We start from the raw sequence: 22,775 nt of genomic DNA, 5'->3' as shown, positions 1-22,775 counted from the left end.
GACCTCATGTTGGCATAAGTTTTCTAAAAGAAGAAGATATTCTTCCTGGTAGGAGCTTAAATCCTATGCATCTATCTGCCATTTTAGAAATTAGTAATTAAAGGAATTTCTATATAACTATGATCTGCGGGTGGGAGATTATGCTGTCATTCAATCGAAGTAGGTAAAAATAAAGAAAATATAACTGGTCGAGCTACAGTTAAGGCTTCTCATACAATTATAACAAAACCTAGTACTGCAATTAATGATACTGTAGATCCAATAGATGATATAACATTTCATGCTGTGTAGGCGTCTGGATAATCTGAATAGCGTCGAGGCATACCATTAAGCCCTAAAAAATGTTGAGGGAAAAATGTAATGTTTACCCCAATAAATATAACTAGAAAGTGGATTTTTAATCATTTTGGGTTCAGGGTTAAACCGGTAAAAAGAGGAAATCAGTGGGCAATACCTGCAAAAATACCAAATACGGCTCCTATTGAAAGAACATAGTGGAAGTGGGCTACTACATAATAAGTATCGTGCAAGATAATATCAATAGATGAATTAGCAAGGACAACTCCTGTTAGACCCCCAACTGTAAATAAAAATACAAACCCTAATGCCCAAATTAAAGAAGGACTATAATTCAATTGAGTACCGTGTAATGTTCCTAGTCAGCTGAAGATCTTAATACCCGTCGGGACAGCAATAATTATCGTAGCAGATGTAAAGTAAGCACGAGTATCAACGTCTATACCTACAGTAAATATATGATGAGCTCATACTACAAATCCTAGAACACCAATGGCTAGTATAGCATAGATTATTCCTAATGTTCCAAAAGCTTCTTTTTACCAGACTCTTGACTAATAATATGTGAGATTATCCCAAAAGCAGGAAGAATTAAAATATATACTTCAGGATGACCGAAAAATCAAAATAAATGTTGATATAAGACTGGGTCACCACCTCCTGCTGGATCAAAGAAGGATGTATTTAAATTACGATCTGTTAATAGTATAGTAATAGCTCCTGCTAGGACTGGTAAAGATAACAGTAGGAGTAGAGCTGTAATAAATACTGCTCAAACAAAAAGTGGTATTCGGTCTATAGTTATCCCTGTAGATCGTATATTGATAACGGTCGTTATAAAGTTTACAGCTCCTAAGATTGATGAGACCCCTGCTAAATGTAATGAAAAAATACCTAGATCAACTGAAGCACCTGCGTGAGCAATTCTGGCTGATAAAGGAGGGTATACTGTTCATCCAGTTCCCACTCCTCTTTCGACTATACCTCTAGATAAAAGTAAAGTTAGCGAAGGGGGTAAAAGTCAGAAACTTATATTATTTATTCGGGAAATGCCATATCTGGAGCACCTAACATTAAAGGGACAAGCCAATTCCCGAAACCTCCAATTATAATAGGCATAACTATAAAGAAAATTATAACGAAAGCGTGAGCTGTAACTACTACATTGTAAATTTGGTCATCTCCAATAAGGCTTCCTGGTTGACCTAATTCAGCACGAATAATAAGACTAAGGGCTGTACCTACTATTCCAGCTCAAGCTCCGAAAATAAAATATAGAGTTCCGATGTCTTTATGATTTGTAGAAAATAATCATCGTTGCGTTAGATAAAATGGCTGAGTTATAGGCGATAGACTGTAAATCTATGTACGGGTAAATAACCCTTTTATCATGGCTTTGTAGTGGAAATCAAACAAGACGTCAGACTGCAATTCTGAAGATGCGTGAAACGCCAGAGCTTAAAAGGTTAAAGCTTAGGAGATTCTACTCCTCTTGACAGCTTTGAAGGCTATAAGTTTTGATAACTTAAAGCTTTATAGAATTACCATGAACAGATTAGGGGCAAGTAGACCAAATAAGTTGATATACAATAATGAAGGTGTTAAGACGGATGTACTTATTATTTTTATACCCCATTTAGTACTAGGACTTGAAATTGTAAATGCTATTATAGCAATACGCAAGTAGTAAAATAGAGTCAGAAGGGCCGATATAAGAAGGACTATTAAAATAACAAATATATGGGAGGAAATTATTTCTTGAATGATAAATCACTTGGGAATAAATCCTGTAAAGGGAGGTAAACCCCCTATAGATAATAACGAGGAAAATATAATTATTTTTATTTGCGGTGAGTGTGACGAATAGTTTATAATATGAGAAATATGGAAAGCTTCTTGAAAATTGAATAATATAACAATTGAGGTAGAAATAAAACAATAAAACGAAAAGTATAATAATCAGTTCGTTTCTCTAATCAAGATAGCTGATATTATCCACGCTATATGATTAATAGAGGAATAAGCTATAATTTTACGTAAAAAAGTTTGGTTAATCCCTCCGATTGCTCCTACTAACGCGGAAGAGATAATAGCTGCTGGAATAATGGGCAGATCATTTGAATATAATGTATATGATAATAAAGAGAGAGGAGCAATTTTTTGAATTGTTATTAAGATAATCACTTGAGGTCATTGTAATCCTTCTATAACTCTAGGGAATCAAAAATGAAATGGAGCTGCTCCTGATTTTAACAAAAGAGCCACTGTTATCAACATGATGGCTAGTTCATTAGATGATAATACAAAAGAGGCGGATATAATAATAACCGAAGAACCTAACGCTTGAATTAAAAAGTACTTTAGAGCGGCTTCTGAGGAATATTGATTATTTTTTGAAGAAATTAAAGGAATAAAAGATATTAGATTTAGTTCAAGTCCAATTCAAGCTCCGAATCAAGACGAAGAAGAAATGGAGAGAAGGGTACCTAAAGAGAGAGAAGAAAAAAATAAGACTTGTGAAGAAGAAAGTAAAATTAAAAAGAGAGGGGGTTAGACCCTCATAAATGGGGTATGAGCCCACGAGCTTACTTAGCTTATCTTTTTTGCTGTAAAAAGAATAAACTAATATTAAAGATATACTCTGGTGTATAGTGCACACAAAGTTTTGATCTTTGGGGTAATGGTGTTAATTCCATTGGGTATAAAAAAAGGGCATTTAATGAAGGTAAGATTCATACTTACATGTTTTATCCTATTAAGATAACCCTTTTTCAACTTATTTATAAAAATTAAAATTTTTAAAATATGGGAAAATTAATATTTTTAAGTTTTGTTTAAATTTGTATTATTATAAATTTTGTTTAGGCAAAAAATTTTAATTTTAAACTTTATTAAAAAATATTTAAAAAACCGAATTTACTTTAAAAATTTTTTTAATTAAAATAAAATTATAAAAAAATTTTTTTTATAAAAAAAAAGTTTTTTAAATGAAATTTAATTTTTAGAATTTAATTTAAAAGAAAACTATTTTTTTAAAAAAAATAAAAAAAAATTACGGGACTAAAATATTTTAGCTAAAATAAAATTTTTTCAATGAAGGACATAAATATTTTAATATTTATAGGTCAAAGAACTTTCTTTAATAGTTAAATTTTATTTTAAATAAATAAATTTTTCCATAATTTAAATTAAATAAATTTATATTTAAATTTAGAAGAAAAATTTTTCTTACATTAAAATTTTAAATTAACAAATAAAATAATTTTCTTTTTAAAATTTTAAAAGTTATTTTAATAAAACAACTTTATTTCCTATAAATTTATTTTTTTTTTAAATAAAATTTAAAAAGTTTTAAATTTTAACTAATGTTTTTTCACCGAAGCGTTCTTAAAATCTCGAGGGTTTTTTTTTTTTGGTTTTTATTAAAAAAAAGTATATTAGTAATTATAAATAATCTGTTTTATTTAAAATTATGTTAAATTTTTAAAACTTTGTTTTATTTGCATTTTTAAATTAAACTAAGAAATTATATAAAAAAGGTAATTTGAGGGAAAAGAGCTTTAATTATAAAAAAAATTTAGAATTTTAAATTTACCTCTCTCTTTTTTATATTTTTTTTTTTCTCTATTTATACTTTATTTACAGGAAATTCTTTTTTTTAAGTAAAGTTTTATCCTAGCTTGTTCTTTTTTTTTTTAAGGTAATTAAAAAAAAGTTCAAATTTTTTTAAAATAAGGTTAAATTTTAAAATTTCTAAGAGGGGGTTTTGAAAAAAATTCTATTTAATGAAACAATAAGGGTTTAGAATTTAATCCAATTTATCCTGGTTAAAATTTGGCAGAAAGCCGCTTTTTAGATGAGAGTAAAATGAAAGGAAATTTTAAAAAATTATTTTTTAATTTTTTTTTAAAGCCTTTTTAAATTAAAGGGTGTGTTTTTGATTAAAAAAATAAAATTTTTCTTAATAAGGTTAATGGGTGAAAAGGGATTTTCCCCGTTCCTTTTTTTGAATTTTTTATGGGAAAACAGTTTTTTTCTTGAAAATAAAATTTTTGGGGAATTTAGTTATTAGAGGAAACCTTTCCTATTCGATAAAACACGTTCTTACTTTTATTTTTAATAAATTTTGTAAGTTTTTGGTAATTAAAAAGAGAGAGTTTTTGAAAATATTTACTAGATTTAAAGGTGCACTTAAAAAAAGGAAGAATTTACAATATAAAAATATAGAAAAAAAAAAGGAATCTTTTTTGAAGGTGGAAAAAAAAAAAAGGGATTTTAAAAAACCCCTTATTTTTTAGGTTATTAAAATGGCCTTGCAATTTAAAATAATGTAAATGAGGGTACTGGAAATTTTTTCTAAAATTAAGGGTTTTAATAGTTAAAAAATATTTGGGCATTGTCAAACAGTTATCTTAAATTAAAAATTTAAATGAAAAGGTTTTTTAATTAAAAATAGAAAATTTTTAAAATTTTTTTTGGATAACAAAATTTTTTTAAAAATTAATAGTTGACGTAAAGGGAATAAAAATTTTGAAAAAAATGATAATAAAAAGAAATTAAATTCTTGTCCCGTTAAAATTAGGAAAATAAAATAATTTTTTTTAAAAAAATTTCCCAAAGAAAAAAACTTTTATAAAATTTAAATTTTGTATAATGAAAAATCAAATTTATACTAAGGGAAATTAACGTTTTTATATCTGGGTAGGGTAATTTAAATTTAAAAAATTTTAGGTAATCAAAAGTTTTTAAATTTTAATAAAAAGGGGGGGAAAAGTTTTTGGGTTTCAAACATAGGTTTTTAGTAAAGAATAAATTTATTAAAGCAAAAAAACAGCAATTAAAAAAGTTCAGTTAATAAATTTTTTCTTTTAATTTTAAAAAATGTTTAAAATTGTATGCAATATTTTGTTAAAAAAAAAAATTTTAAAGATTTTTTAAAAATTTTGTTAAAAATAAATAAATAAAATAAATTTTTTTAGATAAAATTTAAAATGGCAAAATTTTTTGTTTTTTAAAAAAAAATTCTATATGAGGTTTAAAAAGTTTAGGCCCAAATTATTTTAAAGGGCCGGTTTTACAGTGGAGGTAGCATCTAGCTTTTATGAAGGGCTGATGAATTTAAAAAATAATTTCCCCGTTAAAAATATTAAAAACAAAATTTTAAATGAAAAGCTTAAAATATTAAGGGAGATAAGCCCTAAAAATTAAAAATTAAAATTTGATTAAAAATTAAAAATTTTAGTATACTTATTTTAATTTGTTTTTGGTGGGGCAGGGAATTAATTTAGAATGCAAATTTTTTATTAAAAAGTTTTTAAAATTAAAAAAAGACCCCTTTTTTAAAAGTTAAAAGGGTTTAAGTTTTAGGGTAAACGTAACCTTTAACCTATGAAAGAATTTCACCCATTTGAATTAAAGGATCCTTAAATCAATAAAAAGGAAAGGTTGTTTGATTAAAATTTTTAAAACTTTTGGAGCCCGGGTGAGGGGCTTTCTACTCTTAAATTTTATTAAACATTTTAGAAAAAGGGATTAATTTTAAAATTTTTTATTTTATATTAATTTTAATTATTGTTGCTTTAAATTTTTCTGGTTTTCCCAATAATTAGTATAATTACAATAATATGTGAAACATTTTTGTTTTTAATTTATTATTAATTTTTGGTTCTGTGGGGTAGCAGTTTTAGGAATAAAATTTTAGGTTATATTGATTTAAATCCTAAAAAGTTGGTTTTTAAGGTTTGAAACCTTTTCTATTTTTAAAGTTTTTTTTAAAAGAACAAAATTTTACCGGTTCAAATTTTTACTTATTTTCTTCCTTTTTTTTAAATTGTTTTTTAATTTTGATTAGTAATATTATGAATGGGGGAATAAACTTTTATTTTATTTTTTTTTATGTTTTACAATGGGGTTTATACACCACTATAAAGAGCATGTCTTCAAAATTCCAAAAATTTTTTAGGAGATTCGAGATTAAAAAAATTTTTGAAGTAAGATTTTTTAAAATTTTATTTTTATTTTTAGTAGGGGTTTTTTGTTTAGTTATTTTAGAGTTACCAAGTGTTATTAAATTTATTTTTTTCCCCTATCTTTTTAATTTGATTTGGTTGTTTAGCAGAGAATAATCCCCCCTTTTATTTCCCGGGGGGGAAATCTGTGTATTGGGTTTATACGAATAAAAGAGTTTTTGGTTTAATTTATACTAAAATTTTTAAAAATCTTTTAAAATAATTTTTATTTTTTGGAGGGATTAATATTTTTATTCTTAAAAATGAAATTTTCCCTTTTGCTTTTTTTACCTTTTTTTGTTAGTAACTTAAAAATTTTCTTAAAAAAACCTGTTTCTAAATTATTTTATTTTTTAAGGGTAAAAAAAAATTTGTTTCATTGTTTATTTAAATGTAATTTTTAAAAAAAAGTTTTTAGGATTGAATTATTAGTTTAAAAAACGTGTTTTTTCACCAAATAAATAAATTTATATTTATATATTAATTAATGGTTAAATAATTTTTTAAGAGAAATAAAAAAAGCGGTTTGAAGTTTTTCTAAGGTTTAAAGGGCCTGAAAATTAAAAAAAAGGAAAAAACTTAAATGTCAAAAATTAATTGATTAAAAAATTTTAATTTTCGAAATTTTTAAGGGAAAAAGGAAAGATAATAAAATAATAGATATTACAAAGGCTAAAAATCCAAATTTTATTAAAAATTGATGTAAAAATAGATTTTTGCAAAAAAAAAATACATCCGGTTTAATATAAGGGGTCAATGGATGGGGGGAAATAAATTTTATTTTTAAAAAATAGGGTTAAAAATGTTAATTAGAAAATTCCTTTTAAAATATGGGAAACCCAGTAATTTTTTAAATTTTTAAAAAAAAAAGAAAATCTTTTGTTAACTTACAAAAAACCACCCTTTTTGTTAGTCCTTTAAATAAGGGAATATAAATTAATTGTTTTGCCCCCAAAGGGGGTTTTTAAAAAAAAATTAAGCAGTTAAATTTTAAGTGAAACCATTTTAAAATTTATTTAAAAAAAAAATTTTGTCCATTTAAAAAAGGGGAAAAAAAAAATTTTACGTTGGTTTCCCAATTTTCCTCAAAAATTTACCCAAGAAGGCGGGCCCCTAAATATGAAGAAAAAAAACCCAGTAACTTTTAAATAACAAAAAAAAAAAAAACCCCCGGGAGGAAACAAAAATAAAAAGAAAGCTTTAATTTTTTAAATTTTTTCCCATAAATTTTAAATCTAAAATAGTTTTAATTTAAAATGTATAAAAATAAAATAATTTAAAGTAAAGGTAAAATTATAACTAAATAAAAGGGAGAAAAAATTTTTTTAAAGGTTTAAATTTCTTTAATAAAAAACCCTTTTTAAAATTTTAAAAAAAAATGGAAATTTCAAAATTGGGGTTGTTAATTAATTAAAAATATTAAAAAAACCAAAAAAAGTTTTTTATTGATAAGTTAAAACCAAATTTATAATTTTAAAAAAAAATTTGAGGGTAAAAAAAAAAGTTAATAAAAGATTAAAAAATTTTGGGGTAAGAAAAAACTTTTTTTTAATTTTAAAATTTTTTTTTGGGAAAAAAAAAAAATTTTTTTGGGTTATTTAAAATATTTATGGGAATTTATTAATTTAAAATAACTTTTAAAGTAAAAGGGAGAAAATTTAAAGTTTTTTTTAAAGTAAAAATTTAACTTTTTTTAAATAAAAAAATTTTTTTAAATTAAAAAATATAAAAACAAAAAGAATTTTTTTAAACCCCGGGGTTTAAAGTTTTTAATTTTATTTAATTAAAAGTTTTTTTGGTTTAAATTTAAGTAAAGGTTTAAAAAATAAAAAAAATGAAATTTCTTTTTTATTTAATATTTTAAATGAAATCGATTTTAAATTTAAAATTTATTTTTGGGGAATTTAAATATAAAGGGAACCTCTTTTTCTATGTTAAAAAGAAAAATTAATTTGATTTGGTTTTTATTTAAAAAAATTAAAACTTTTTTTTAATTTTTAGGGAAAAAGGAAAGGGGAAGGGTTTTTAGGGTTTTCAAACACAAAAAAGGGGTTTTTTTGGTTTATTTTTTAAAAAAAAATTTAAAATTATTTTTAATAAAGGTAATAAAATTTTAAAAATTTTTTTTAAATTTTTATTTAATTTTTGGAAGTTTTAAATATTTTAGTCCTCACAAAAAGGGAAATTAGAGAAAAAAACCTCTTAAAATCTAAATTTTTAAATTAAAAAATGAGGGGTGAAAAATTTTTTTTTAAAACTTTTCTTTTAAAATTATTTAGTACCTAAAATTTTTTACAAAATTTAAAATTTGGGATTTTTGGAAAGGTTTTCTTTGGGTTTATTTAATCTTATAGTTTTTGGGGTTTAGCTTTGGGTTTTTTCGGGAAAAAAGGGGTTTAAAAGGGATAAAAAAAAGGATTTATTTTTAAAAAGGGAAATTTTTTTTTTTAAATAAAAACCTTTTCCCGTTAAGTTTTAATTTTGGAAAATAAAAGGGGAGAAAAAAAATTTTTAAAATTTTGAAAAAAAAAAGGGAAACCCCACAAGGCTTTTTAATGTTTTATTAATTTGTAAATCCCTCTTTTTATATCTTTAATTTTAAAAAAAAAAGGTGTTAATTTAAAAAAAAAGTAGAAAATTGGAAAAATTTATTCCCTTTTTAAATGGGGAAAATGGTTTTCTTTTATTTAAAAATTTTTTTTTTTTAATTTTTTTATTTTCCAAAAGGTTTTAAAAAGGAAAAACTTTTTTTTTTGGGGTTAAAATTCAGGTTTTATAAAAAAATAAGGGTTAGTTTTGAAAATTTTTAAAAGGGAAAGTTTAAAAGGGAAATTTGGTTGTAATTAAAAAATTTAACCCTGAATAAATCTATAGTTCCTTTTAAAAATTAAAGGTTTAAAGGGGATTTTTCCCAAGCCTTGGTTTTTTATAGGTCGAAATTTTTGGTTTTAGAGGGAAAATGGTTTTACCCTTTAAATTGGTCTTTAAATTTTTTTTGGTATTCCCTTTTTAAATTGTTTTTTTGCATAAAAACCAAATTTTTTTTTAAAGGTTTAATAAATTTTTTTCCTTTTTAAAATTTTTGCAGGAGATTTTTTAACGGAACCCCGCTTTCCTTTTTAAATTCCAAAAATTGGGTTAAAATTAAGATTTAAAAAAGGAAGAAAATTTCTTTATTTACTTTTTTTGGGGTTTTTATTAAAAACTTTTTTAATTTTTTTAAGAAAATGGAAATTCAAGGTTAATTTTAAAAAGTTCTTTCGGTAAGGGGGAAAATTTGTTTTCTAAATTATTTAATTTTTTTTTTCCTTTTTTTTTTAAAAGTTTTAAAAAGAAGTGCCTTTTTATTTAAAATTTTAAATTTTTTTTTAAAACTTTTGTGGTTCCAGAAAAGGAAATGAATTCATTTAAACGGGATAAATAGTTTTTTTATTGAAAATTATTTTTTTTGGGAGTTTTGTGGTTTTGGGTTATTTTTCCTTTTTGAAAAAAACAACCTTTTTATTTTTTTTAGAATTTTAATTTTAAATTTTAAAAATTTTTTTAATTTAATTTTTAAACCCTTTTTTTTTTAGTTTTTATATTTATTCCTTTTTTATTTTTAGAAAAAAAATTTTTTTAAAAAATAAAAAAATTTTTTAAAAAAAAGTTTTGTAAAATTAGGCAATATTATTTTTAATTTTTAATTTAGTTTTTCGGGGTATTTAGAAAATTTATAATTCTTGTTTTTTTATAAAAAAAAATAATGCAAAAAACCCCTTTTTAAAGTGGAGATGTGTTTTTTTTTCTTTTTTTTTTTTTTTAAATTGGTTTTTTTTAAATTATGTAAGAATTACCTTTTTAAAAAACTTGGTTTTTTTTTTAAATTTTTAAATTTTTATTTCTTAAACAGGTTTTCCCCTTTTTTTTCCCTTTTCGGGTTGAAAAACCCGGGGGGGAGCTTTTTTTTTAAAAATTTATCGTTTGGCCCTTTAGTCATTAAAAAATTTAAAAAACCCAAAAAATTCATTATTTGTTTTGCCCAAAAGGGTTTATTAAAAAAAAATTTTAATATGTAGGAAAAAAATTCAAAAAAAAGGAATGGAGATAAAAAAATTAAATTTTTTCAAAGGGGTAAATTGTTTATATTTTTATTTGGGAAAAAAAACAATTTTTTCTTTCTTTTTTTAAACCAAAACATGTTTAAAATAAAAAACTTTTAAATTATTTTGCAGTTCATAAAATTAAAATTATGTTAAAGAATTCAAAATACGAAAAATAAAAAGGTTAATTTAAAAATTTTTTTCTTATTTTTTTTTTTTTTGGTTTTTTTTTTAATTTTTTTAAATTTATTTATTTATTTTTTCTTTTTTTTTAAAAAAATTTTCTTTGGGGTTTTTTTTTTAAAAAAATTTTTTTTAAAAAAAAAATTTTATTTTTCCTTTTTTAAAATTTTTCCTATTTAAATATCTTTTAAAAAAAAACTTTTATAAATTCCCTCCTTTTAAAAAAAAAATATTTTTTTAAATTTTTTTTTAATTTTGAAAAAAAAAAAAACCCCCCCTCTTTTTTTTTTTTTTTTCTTTTTTAAACTAACCCTCCTATTACCCGAATATTTGTATTCTTTAACACTATGAATTAGAACCTGACATATAAAAAAAGGTTTTGAAAAAAGCATGTGCTAAAAATGAAAGAAGGAAAAGATCGCAAAAACCAACGTAAAATTCTTTTTATAAAACCCAATTGATTTAAAGGTGATAAAGCAAAAATTTTTTTTAAATCATACTCAAAGTTAGCTCCAGCCCAGCAAAAATATAGTTAAACTGACAAAATAAAAAATATTTTTTGAAAAAAAACGCCCTTCTAAAGGGGGGCTAAAACGAAAAATAAAATTACCCCGGCTGTAATAAAGTAGAGAATGAATAAGGCAGAAAAGGGTAGGAGCTGCTATAGCGCGGAAATCAAGTGAAAAAAAATTTTGTGTCTCTTTTTTATAGCAGCTAGAATTACAAATTACATAAAAGTTTTAAATTTTTAACAGGATATATTTCACAAAAAAATAAGAAATTTCACCACCGTAACAAAAAAATAAAAAAAATGGATAAAAAAAAAGGGCTAATCTCCTACTCGTTTAGAAAGGAGCATTTAATTCCCAGTTTAGCTGATTTTTCATTTTGAAAATAAAAACCCAAGACATATGAAACTAGCCCTTGACCATCTCACCCTGAAGAATTCTAAAAAAATTAGGACTAATAATTAAGAAACCTATAGATAAAACAAAAGCTAATACTAGGTATATAAATCGTTTTATTTTATTATCACCAGACATATATTCCCCTCTAAAATATAATATTAGAAAAAAAAATATTCAAAACAAAAAATAAAAAAAGATTTCAATCTAAAATTAAATTTATAAAAAACAGAGCTAAATTTAAAGTAATAATTTCTTTCAATAAACAAGTTTTTCCTTTTCTAAAAAAAATTAGAGAAAGTACTAAAAAAACCGAGCAACCTCTAAAAAGAAATAATATTGGGAAAAATAAAAAAGAAACTATTATACCACGTTTTAAAATGAAATAAATTCAAAAATTTTTGTCCCAAAAACCAAACTTTTTACTTAAACTTTTTAAAATTTTATAAAAAAACACAAAGCACTCTTTTTTTTAAAAAATTAAAGCTTTTAAGGAAACCAATGTAAGTTTTAGGATCAAATATTCTCGAACCCTTTTCCGGGCAACTGAAAATAAAAGCTCGTAGTATTACCATTTGTTTTAAGAAAATTTATAAAGTAAAAAACAAAAATCTAAAAAAAGATAAAAAAGAAATGAAAATATTTTACCTTTCTTATGATAACCTAAAAATTTTAATCAATTTTCACCTAAAGATTTAGAGTAGGAGGAGCACCCCTTTTCCCTGCTTAAAAAGGAATCATCACAATGCTATTCAGTAAAAAATTTTTATTAATCCTTTAAAATTAATAATCTTCGACTCCCTACCGCTCAAAAACCCCAATTTACCCAAAAACGGGAATAAACAGAAGAACATAAACCTGACCAATTATAACTAACGCCCCATTTAAACCTCAAAAAAAAAATATAAAAGGGGCCCGAAAAACAGGCCTTATGGGGTACAGAAGAAAAAGAAAATTTTTTAAACCCTTTTATATCTACTTGACGTAAACATATAGACTTACTATACCCCTCTACTAAACAATTCAATTCCAATCAAGATTACTTTGTTGCTTCCCCAAAAAAAAATAATACCGAATCAATCCATAACCTTAGTTTTAAAAAAAAAACCGCCTGCCAGAAATTTTTGAACCCGAAAACGGTGCTTCTAAAGCTTTTGGTAGTAAAAAAAAACTAAAAAATATGGGAAATTTTTACAAAAAAAGGGGAAAAAAACAGTTACCACTATCATAAAAGGAGATAAAAACCTTTTCCCTCACATTTTCTACTAAACCCAAAAGTTAAGCTACCTTTTATTTTATATAAAAAATTAAAGATAGTAAAAGAGGAATGAAGCAAATAGAGTATAAAATAACATATTCCCCCAGCCTCAGTCTTTGGGGCTGAAAACCCCTAAACCCTAAAATAAAAAATAAAGTGGGAATTAAAGATCTTCAAAACGATATAAAACAACAAATAATCATTAACTAAAAAAATTTATAATAAAAAAAAAAAAAGAAAAAATTTTAAACCATTTAAAAAAGGAGGGATAATTATTTTTTTTAAAATTTTTTGTCTTAGCAAACAACAAGGCAGAATCCAAAAATTTAATAAGATTAAGATATAACCCAAAGAATCAACTCGAAACATCCCCCTATTTATATAATTGTAAAAATCATGTGACAATAAATAATTATAAGAAAGAAAGAATAAAAAAGAACTTGAACAGATCAGTTTTACCGGCAGTATCAATATAATACAAGATAATAAGAATTTTAACATTTTTAATACTCTGAATCTTCTAAAGAAATCGTTACCATGTGTACGGACTACAGAACAAAAAAGAGTAGTCCTAAGCACCCTCACAAGCTGAAAAAGTTAAAAAAATAATACAAAGAACTTTTGACCTAATTAGAAAATGTAATTTTAAAAATTAAAAAAAATGTTTAGATAAATTCCAAATCAATAACGTTTTTAAAATGTTTACTTTTAGAAACAAAAACTCATAAACCACATAATACTTACTATAGGAAAAATGTAAAAAAAAAATTAAGAATTAACTTTAGTTTAATAGTTTAAATAAAACACTGGTCTTGAAATCAGAATTTGAATTTTAAATCTTCTTAAAAGATCAGAGAAAAGATTTGCCTCTTTATCATTTCCCCCCAAAAATAACTTTTAATTTTAAACTTTTTCTCTGTATTTCATTTATTTTTATATTTTCACCAAAATTATTATTTATCTTTTATTTTTCACGTTTACTTTCCCTTGCTATGGGCTTATATTCAAAATTAAACTGTAAAAAATCTGTGTTACAGGGTTTATCAATAAATTCTTTTTTTTTCCTATATTTTATTTATTATTTTCCTAGGGCAATTTTATTCTTTTTTTTATGTGCATCCTTAGTTTCTAATGGTCCTTTAGTTTTTTCTACCTCTTTACTTTTTAGTATTTTAATAAAGTTTTCAGAAGTTTACAAAATATTTATAGATCCATTTTTAGTAAAACCCTCTTCCCAAAAAACATCACATTAAGACCTTTTTCTTCAACCCCTATATTATTAAGATTATTTAAAATTTAATTTTTACCCCCCTCCTTTTTTTTTGTATTATTTTTGTTATTAACATTAATCGTGTAGTAAAAAATTATAAATTTTTTTTGGCCCTTTACGAACTACCTCACCTAATTAATGAAAAACCCAAATCGTAAATCACACCCTTTTTTAAAATTTTAAATGGAGTGTTTTTGACCTCCAGCCCCAGCTAACATTTAAAAATTTTGTGAAATTTTGGTTCTCTCCTTTGGGTTTTATGCTTAGTTATTCAAATCGTTATGGATTTTTTTTTAGCTATACATTACTGCTCATGGACCTAGCATTCTCTAGTGTACCCAAATTTTTTGGAGATGAAATTTAGGTGACTTCCCGAACGTTACATGCTAAGGGAGCGTTTTTTCTTTTTTTGTCTGTATATACATACCGGAGAGGATTTTTTAGGATCTTTTTTTATATATACATGTGATCTAGGTGTATTATTTTTCTACTGTTATAGCGACTCCCTTTCTTAGGAATGTGTTACCTTGAGGACAAATATCATTGGGGACCCACTGAATCGAATTTTTTTTCAGATTCCATATTTTGGGTACAGATCTTGTACAATGAATTGAGGGGTTTTTGCAGTCGATAATGAAAATTTAACTCGATTCTTCATTTTTCATTTTTTTTTCCCCTTTTTATCGTAGCAGCAGCAACATTATTCATATCTTTTTTCATCAAACGGGATCTAAAAATCCGCTAGGAATTTTTAGTATTAGAACAAAGTACCTTTTATCTTATTTACTTTTAAAAGATATTACGGTTTTACGAATGCTAGCAGGACTTTTTTTCTATTAACATTTTTAAACCCTTATTTTTTGGGAGATCCAGACAACTTTTTCCCCGCCAATCCCTTTTTACCCCCCCCTTTTCAACCGGAGTGATTTTTTTATTTGCATTATCTATTTTACGATCAATTCCTAAAAATTTAGGAGGTGATTGCCTTGTAATATCTATCCTCTTTTTTATTAATCTTCCCTTTTTTCCCCAGTAGCAAAATTTCGAAGAAACGTTTTACCCTTTAAATAATTATATTTTGATCTTTAGAAGTTTTTGTTTTTATTAATTTGGTTTGGGGGCCCGGGCCCCGTTAAAGCCCTTATGAAATTTACGGTCAGACCTGATTTTCTTTATTTTCTTATATATATTAACCCACTTACATTTAATGAGGGTGATACTAGATTAGTTTTTTTGGCTGTGGGAAAAGCACGTTTTTTTGAAAGCTCGAAATAGAGGTTCGAATCCTCTAAAAACTTTTCTAAAAATTTAAAAAAAGTTATAAAAACAAATGAAACAAAAGTTTTTCCCCCTATAAAAAAATACAAAAATTTAGAGCAACAGGTAAAAATTTTTTTAACCCAAAAATATATAAGTTATCATAGGGAAAAACGTGGAAAGGTACCCGGACTCAAAAAAAAGCAAAAGCGACCATTACAAGTTTAAGAAAATAAAAAGGGGGACTGTTTAAAAATCCCCCTAAAAAAAATTAAAGAGAATAAATTATAAAAAAAAGATTTTTGCATATTCAGCTAAAGATTAAAGCAAAACCACCTCTTCTTTTTCAGTTTTAAAACAGAAGAGTTCAGATTTCCCTCAGCGAAATCAAAAGGGGTTCGTTAGTCCTGTAAACATGGGGAAAATCAAATTTAAAGATAGGGGAAAAAATAAACAGAGTAATAACATCATTTGTCAGTCAAAAAGCTAAATAAAAAACCCCCTACTAAAAAAAAAAAAAGAAAATAAAATTAAAGCAAGTTTACTTCAATGAAATTTTTTTAAATACTGTCGAAATCTACCTAAAAAGGGAATATTGGAATTAAAAGACATCCAGTTTATAGTGGTGTAACACCTATTTAGTACAAAAAAAAAAAAATAAGTACATAGTAAATTTTTATTACCCCAGTTCATAAGGTTTTACTAACAGACAATTAAAAAAAAACAAAAACAAAAAACAGGAGAGAAAAAAAAGGTAAAAAATTTTTGAAAAAAAAAGGTAAGTTTTTGTTTTTTAGTAAATAACTTAACCATCAGAAAAAAGGTTGTAACAAACCTATAAAACCAATTTATTAGGACCTTTACAAATCGAAATAACCTAAAATTTTACTTTCCAGAAAAAAGTAAAAAAATGCTACCCCTACAGAACAAAAAGATTAATAATAAGAAATTAATAACTAAAATTTAATGTTATCACAGTATATTTGTAGATAATTACTCACATTTTGGATCCTAAGCCCAATGCATATTCCCAAAGCAAAAAAATAAATTAAAAATTTAATCATATAAATAAAATTTATTTTAATATTTAATCCTTTTCGTACAAAGATTTATAATAAAATTAAGAGATAAAAAACCGACCGGCTCAGCCGGTCTGAACTCAAACAGTAAGGATTTAAAGGTCGAACAGCCTTCCTTTAAACTGTGCATTAAAAGGATACTTAATTAACACGGGGTCGCAAACCTTTTTTCGATGGGGGGACTCTCAAAAAAAGATTACGCTGTTATCCCTAAAGTAATTTAATTTTTTAATTTTTAATAAAGGACAAATTTTTTAAATTATACTTTTTAAAAAAATTTTTTAAAGAACATTTTACTAATTATTTTCCCCGTCCCCCCAACGCAAAAAAACATTAATTAAAACAAGTTTACTAAAAAAATTTTAAAATTTAATCAAATATTTAAGTTTTTTGGGTTTACGTCCCCTTAAAAGTTTAAACCTTTTTCATTAAAATTTAAATTTCAACATTAAAAATGAGAAGATTTATTTTTTGTCCAAAACCATTCATACAAGCCTTAAATTTAAAAAAGACTAATGTTTATGCTCCCTTTCGCAGGGTCAGAACCGGGGCCCTTTAAAAAATAATTCGGGGGGAGGTAGATTATATAAAATCATAGACATTTTTTGATAAACAGGCAAAATTTAGTATTTGCCGAGTCCTTTAATTATATCTAAAAAAAATAAAAATATATACATTTTTTAATGTATTTTTAAAAAAAAATGTATTTTACTAATAAAATCTTTATAACTTAGGTATTTTATTTTAACAAAATTTTGGTCCCAAAAGTTAGATTATTTTTATTAAATGATAAAGAAAAATTAATTTAACTAGAACTTTTTTAAAATTTAAGTGTTTTAAGCCTAATTAAAAAAATAAAATAATTATTCAATACAAACACCCCTATGTTAGAACAAGAAGCTTTTCCCTCCTATTTTTTTATATTTAAAGTTTTGATTCCTAAAATAAATCAAATTAAAATTTAATTCCCCAATAACCAGATATAAAAAAAAACGATTAGTTTTTCAACTAGTATAAATTTGATAATTTATTAATACGAAAACTATATTTTTATAAAGTCTTTTTTTTTCGGGTTTTCTTTAAAAATAAATTTTTTGATTTTCCCAAATAACAAGGTACAAGAATTTAACTTTACTTTTTTTTTAATAATTTTTCAAATTATTTCATCTTTCCTTTACAGTATTTTAATCTTAATTTATTAAAAAATATTTCGATTCCTCTACAAAAAAAATAATTTCAAAAAAAATTTCTTACTTCTTAAATAAGAAAACCATGTTTGCATTAATAAGATTTAATTTTAAAAGATACACTGATTTGCCAAGAACTTCAAAAAGAAAGTGAGATGTTACTATTCAAGCCCCATCTTGAATTTCTGGGGCATTTTCCCAGTAACCTACATGTTACGATTTTATTCGCTTAAATTGACGAGAGCGACGGGCGATTTTTAATAACCTAGAGCAAAAAAAAAAGTCTTGTTAAATTTTTTTTTTTTAAATCCACCTCAATAATAAAGATTCCTTTATATTTCGTATATTTTAATATATTGAACCCATCTTTCCTTACATAAGCTGCCCCTTTGTTTAATATACTAGCTAAACTATTTCAAAACTCAAAACATCTTATTAAAGTTCCCTAATAATGACGGTATACAAACTGTAAAAATTTAAAAAATAAAGAAAAGTTTTTCGGGTTTATCGATTATAGGACAGGTTCTCTAAATAGACAAATTCCCGCCAACCTTGAGTTTCAAGATAAAACTGTTTAGTACCCAGGAATTATAATTCAAATAAAGGTAACGGGGTACTAATCCGGGTTCACCCCCTTATCTTAACAGCTTCAATTAAGTTTAAAAACTTTTTTTTTTATATTTATAAAAAAAAAAGATTTCACCCTTTTTTAATATAGGTTTAAAAAGAAAAAAATTAATAAATAAAAACGTTTTTAACCAAATTTTTTTTCTTTTTCCCTCTCAGTCTAACCGCGGTGCTGGCACAAATTTAACCAGGTTTAATTGGGGATTACCAATTCAAAACGTCATTTATTGATTAGCATTAGGTACTGAAAATTTTATTTCTTAAAGAAACCTCTACTTTCAGACAATTTTTAAACCCTTTATTTTTAATAAAACCTATTGTAACATTAAGATTAATGTACCATTAACCAAAAAAATGAAAGAACAAGCTAGGATAAAATTTACTTAAATAAGAGCATTTATTAATGAAACACTAAAAAGTTTAAAATAGATGTAAAAAATTTTGAGATAAAGAATGTTTAAGAGGTAACTTAAAAATTATAACATTTTATAATTAGAATCTTTTCTGGCCTCAACTCCCTTTTTTATATAATTCTTAATTTAAAATTAAATGAAAAGGAATATAAAATTTTAAAGTTACAAAATTTAAAAAATTTTAAACTAACAGCATCTTTTTAAATTACAATAGTATTTATTTTTAAAATAAAACAAAAATCCCTGACGTTTTTTAAAAAAACGCCGGGGATATACATTTATTTAAAAGGTTTTTAAAATTTGTTTAAAATTTTTTAAAACAAAAAATTATATAGTAATATAAGTTGTTTTTTAAAAATAATATTTTAAATTTTTAAAAAGATATTATATATATGTTTTTGATTATATATTAATTTTGATGTAGAAAACCCTTTTTCTATCTAAATTAAAAAAAACTTTATTGAATACAAGTATGGAAATTTATTTTATATGAAAAAAATAAAGATTAGACGTAGTAAAGATGTTTTTGACCCTGATAAAAAATATTTTGTAAATATTTTATGTCTCTTTACATTGTATTTAAAGATAATTAATATAGACTAGTAAAATATTAGACCCCATTTGTAATATGTAATTTTATTTTTTTTTAAAATTAAAATAGTGTCTTTTATATAAAAACTAAATTCTAGCAGATTAAAGTTCACCCTTTCAAGAAGCACTTTTTTTATACAGATAAAATTAATATAATATATATATTTTTAATTTAAAAAAAATTTTTAAAAGTGAAAAGCGGTTAAAAATATTTAATTAATTTTATAGATTAAAAATTTAAGTTTTTAGCTTATCAAAAGTTTACTACACTAATATCTAAATTAATACAACTTAAAAAAATATAGTAATCTTTACTATATTTAATAATTAATTTTTATATAAAATGAAGTGCCTGAAAAGGATATCTTGATAGGATAAAACATGTAAGTATGAATCTTACCTTCATAAATGCCCTTTTTTATACCAATGGAATTAACACCATACCCCAAAGATCAAAACTTTGTGTGCATATACACCAGAGTATATCTTAATATTAGTTTATCTTTTACAGCAAAAAAGATAAGCTAAGTAAGCTCGTGGGCCATACCCATTTATGAGGGTCTAACCCCTCTCTTTTTAATTTTACTTTCTTCTTCACAAGTCTTATTTTTTTCTTCTCTCTCTTTAGGTACCTTCTCTCCATTTCTTCTTCGTCTTGATTCGGAGCTTGAATTGGACTTGAACTAAATCTAATATCTTTTATTCCTTTAATTTCTTCAAAAAATAATCAAATATCCTCAGAAGCCGCTCTAAAGTACTTTTAATTCAAGCGTTAGGTTCTTCGGTTATTATTATATCCGCCTCTTTGTATTATCATCTAATGAACTAGCCATCATGTTGATAACAGTGGCTCTTTTGTTAAAATCAGGAGCAGCTCCATTTCATTTTTGATTCCCTAGAGTTATAGAAGGATTACAATGACCTCAAGTGATTATCTTAATAACAATCAAAAAATTGCTCCTCTCTCTTATTATCATATACATTATATTCAAATGATCTGCCCATTATTCCAGCAGCTATTATCTCTTCCGCGTTAGTAGGAGCAATCGGAGGATTAACCAAACTTTTTACGTAAAAATTATAGCTTATTCCTCTATTAATCATATAGCGTGGATAATATCAGCTATCTTGATTAGAGAAACGAACTGATTATTATACTTTTCGTTTATTGTTTTATTTCTACCTCAAATTGTATATTATTCAATTTTCAAGAAGCTTTCCATATTTCTCATATTATAAACTATTCGTCACACTCACCGCAAATAAAAATAATATATTTTCCTCGTTATTATCTATAGGGGGTTTACCTCCTTTACAGGATTTATTCCCAAGTGATTATCATTCAAGAAAATAATTTCTCCCATATATTTGTTATTTTAATAGTCCTTCTTATATCGGCCCTTCTGACTCTATTTTACTACTTGCGTATTGCTATAATAGCATTTACAATTTCAAGTCCTAGTACTAAATGGGGTATAAAAATAATAAGTACATCCGTCTTAACACCTTCATTATTGTATATCAACTTATTGGTCTACTTGCCCCTAATCTGTTCATGGTAATTCTAAAAGCTTTAAGTTATCAAAACTTATAGCCTTCAAAGCTGTCAAGAGGAGTAGAATCTCCTAAGCTTTAACCTTTAAGCTCTGGCGTTTCACGCATCTTCAGAATTGCAGTCTGACGTCTTGTTTGATTTCCACTACAAAGCCATGATAAAAGGGTTATTTACCCGTACATAGATTTACAGTCTATCGCCTATAACTCAGCCATTTTATCTAACGCAACGATGATTATTTTCTACAAATCATAAAGACATCGGAACTCTATATTTTATTTTCGGAGCTTGAGCTGGAATAGTAGGTACAGCCCTTAGTCTTATTATTCGTGCTGAATTAGGTCAACCAGGAAGCCTTATTGGAGATGACCAAATTACAATGTAGTAGTTACAGCTCACGCTTTCGTTATAATTTTCTTTATAGTTTGCCTATTATAATTGGAGGTTTCGGGAATTGGCTTGTCCCTTTAATGTTAGGTGCTCCAGATATGGCATTCCCCGAATAAATAATATAAGTTTGACTTTTACCCCCTTCGCTAACTTACTTTATCTAGAGGTATAGTCGAAAGAGGAGTGGGAACTGGATGAACAGTATACCCTCTTATCAGCCAGAATTGCTCACGCAGGTGCTTCAGTTGATCTAGGTATTTTTTCATTACATTAGCAGGGGTCTCATCAATCTTAGGAGCTGTAAACTTATAACGACCGTTATCAATATACGATCTACAGGGATAACTATAGACCGAAATACCACTTTTTGTTTGAGCAGTATTTATTACAGCTCTACTCCCACTGTTATCTTTACCAGTCCTAGCAGGAGCTATTACTATACTATTAACAGATCGTAATTAAATACATCCTTCTTTGATCCAGCAAGGAGGTGGTGACCCAGTCTTATATCAACATTTATTTTGATTTTTCGGTCATCCTGAAGTATATATTTTAATTCTTCCTGCTTTTGGGATAATCTCACATATTATTAGTCAAGAGTCTGGTAAAAAAGAAGCTTTTGGAACATTAGGAATAATCTATGCTATACTAGCCATTGGTGTTCTAGGATTTGTAGTATGAGCTCATCATATATTTACTGTAGGTATAGACGTTGATACTCGTGCTTACTTTACATCTGCTACAATAATTATTGCTGTCCCGAGGGTATTAAGATCTTCAGCTGACTAGGAACATTACACGGTACTCAATTGATTATAGTCCTTCTTTAATTGGGCATTAGGGTTTGTATTTTTATTACAGTGGGGGTCTAACAGGAGTTGTCCTTGCTAATATCTATTGATATTATCTTGCACGATACTTATTATGTAGTAGCCCACTTCCACTATGTTCTTTCAATAGGAGCCGTATTGTATTTTTGCAGGTATTTGCCCACTGATTTCCTCTTTTTACCGGTTAACCCTGAACCAAAATGATTAAAAATCCACTTCTAGTTATATTTATTGGGGTAAACATTACATTTTTCCCTCAACATTTTTAGGGCTTAATGGTATGCCTCGACGCTATTCAGACTATCCAGATGCTTATACAGCATGAAATGTTATATCATCAATTGGGTCTACAGTATCATTAATTGCAGTACTAGGTTTTGTTATAATTGTATGAGAAGCCTAACTGTAGCTCGACCAGTTATATTTTCTTTATTTTTACCTACTTCGATTGAATGACAGCATAATCTCCCACCCGCAGATCATAGTTATATAGAAATTCCTTTAATTACTAATTTCTAAAATGGCAGATAGATGCATAGGATTTAAGCTCCTACCAGGAAGAATATCTTCTTCTTTTAGAAAACTTATGCCAACATGAGGTCACTTAGGTTTACAAGATAGAGCTTTCCTCTTATAGAACAATTAATTTTTTCCATGATCACGCTATAGTAGTATTAATTTAATACAACATTAGTTGGATATATAATATCAACTTTTATTTTTTTAATAATTTATGAACAAAATCGTTATCTATATGGCAAGGACAAACTATGAAATTGTATGGACGTATTCGACTTTTTACAATTGAATTACCTTTACATTATCAATATTATAGAGATGTTT

The 22,775-nt window shown here is 25.3% G+C and overlaps 2 pseudogenes across 1 annotated transcript; one reads left to right on the top strand and one right to left on the bottom strand.

The window, feature by feature from the left end:
- Window positions 1-88: 88 nt before the first annotated feature.
- Window positions 89-1,784, bottom strand: LOC119570827 (annotated as a pseudogene). Its single transcript, XR_005228471.1, has one exon. The product of XR_005228471.1 is annotated as a cytochrome c oxidase subunit 1-like (transcript).
- LOC119570826 lies at window positions 1,737-21,850 on the top strand (annotated as a pseudogene).
- Window positions 21,851-22,775: the final 925 nt, after the last annotated feature.

This window comes from Penaeus monodon, unplaced genomic scaffold, assembly GCF_015228065.2.
Source record: "Penaeus monodon isolate SGIC_2016 unplaced genomic scaffold, NSTDA_Pmon_1 PmonScaffold_4056, whole genome shotgun sequence".
In the NCBI taxonomy this organism is placed as follows: domain Eukaryota; kingdom Metazoa; phylum Arthropoda; class Malacostraca; order Decapoda; family Penaeidae; genus Penaeus; species Penaeus monodon.
Note: the sequence above shows the minus strand (reverse complement) of the source record. Positions and strands in the feature narration are given on the sequence as shown.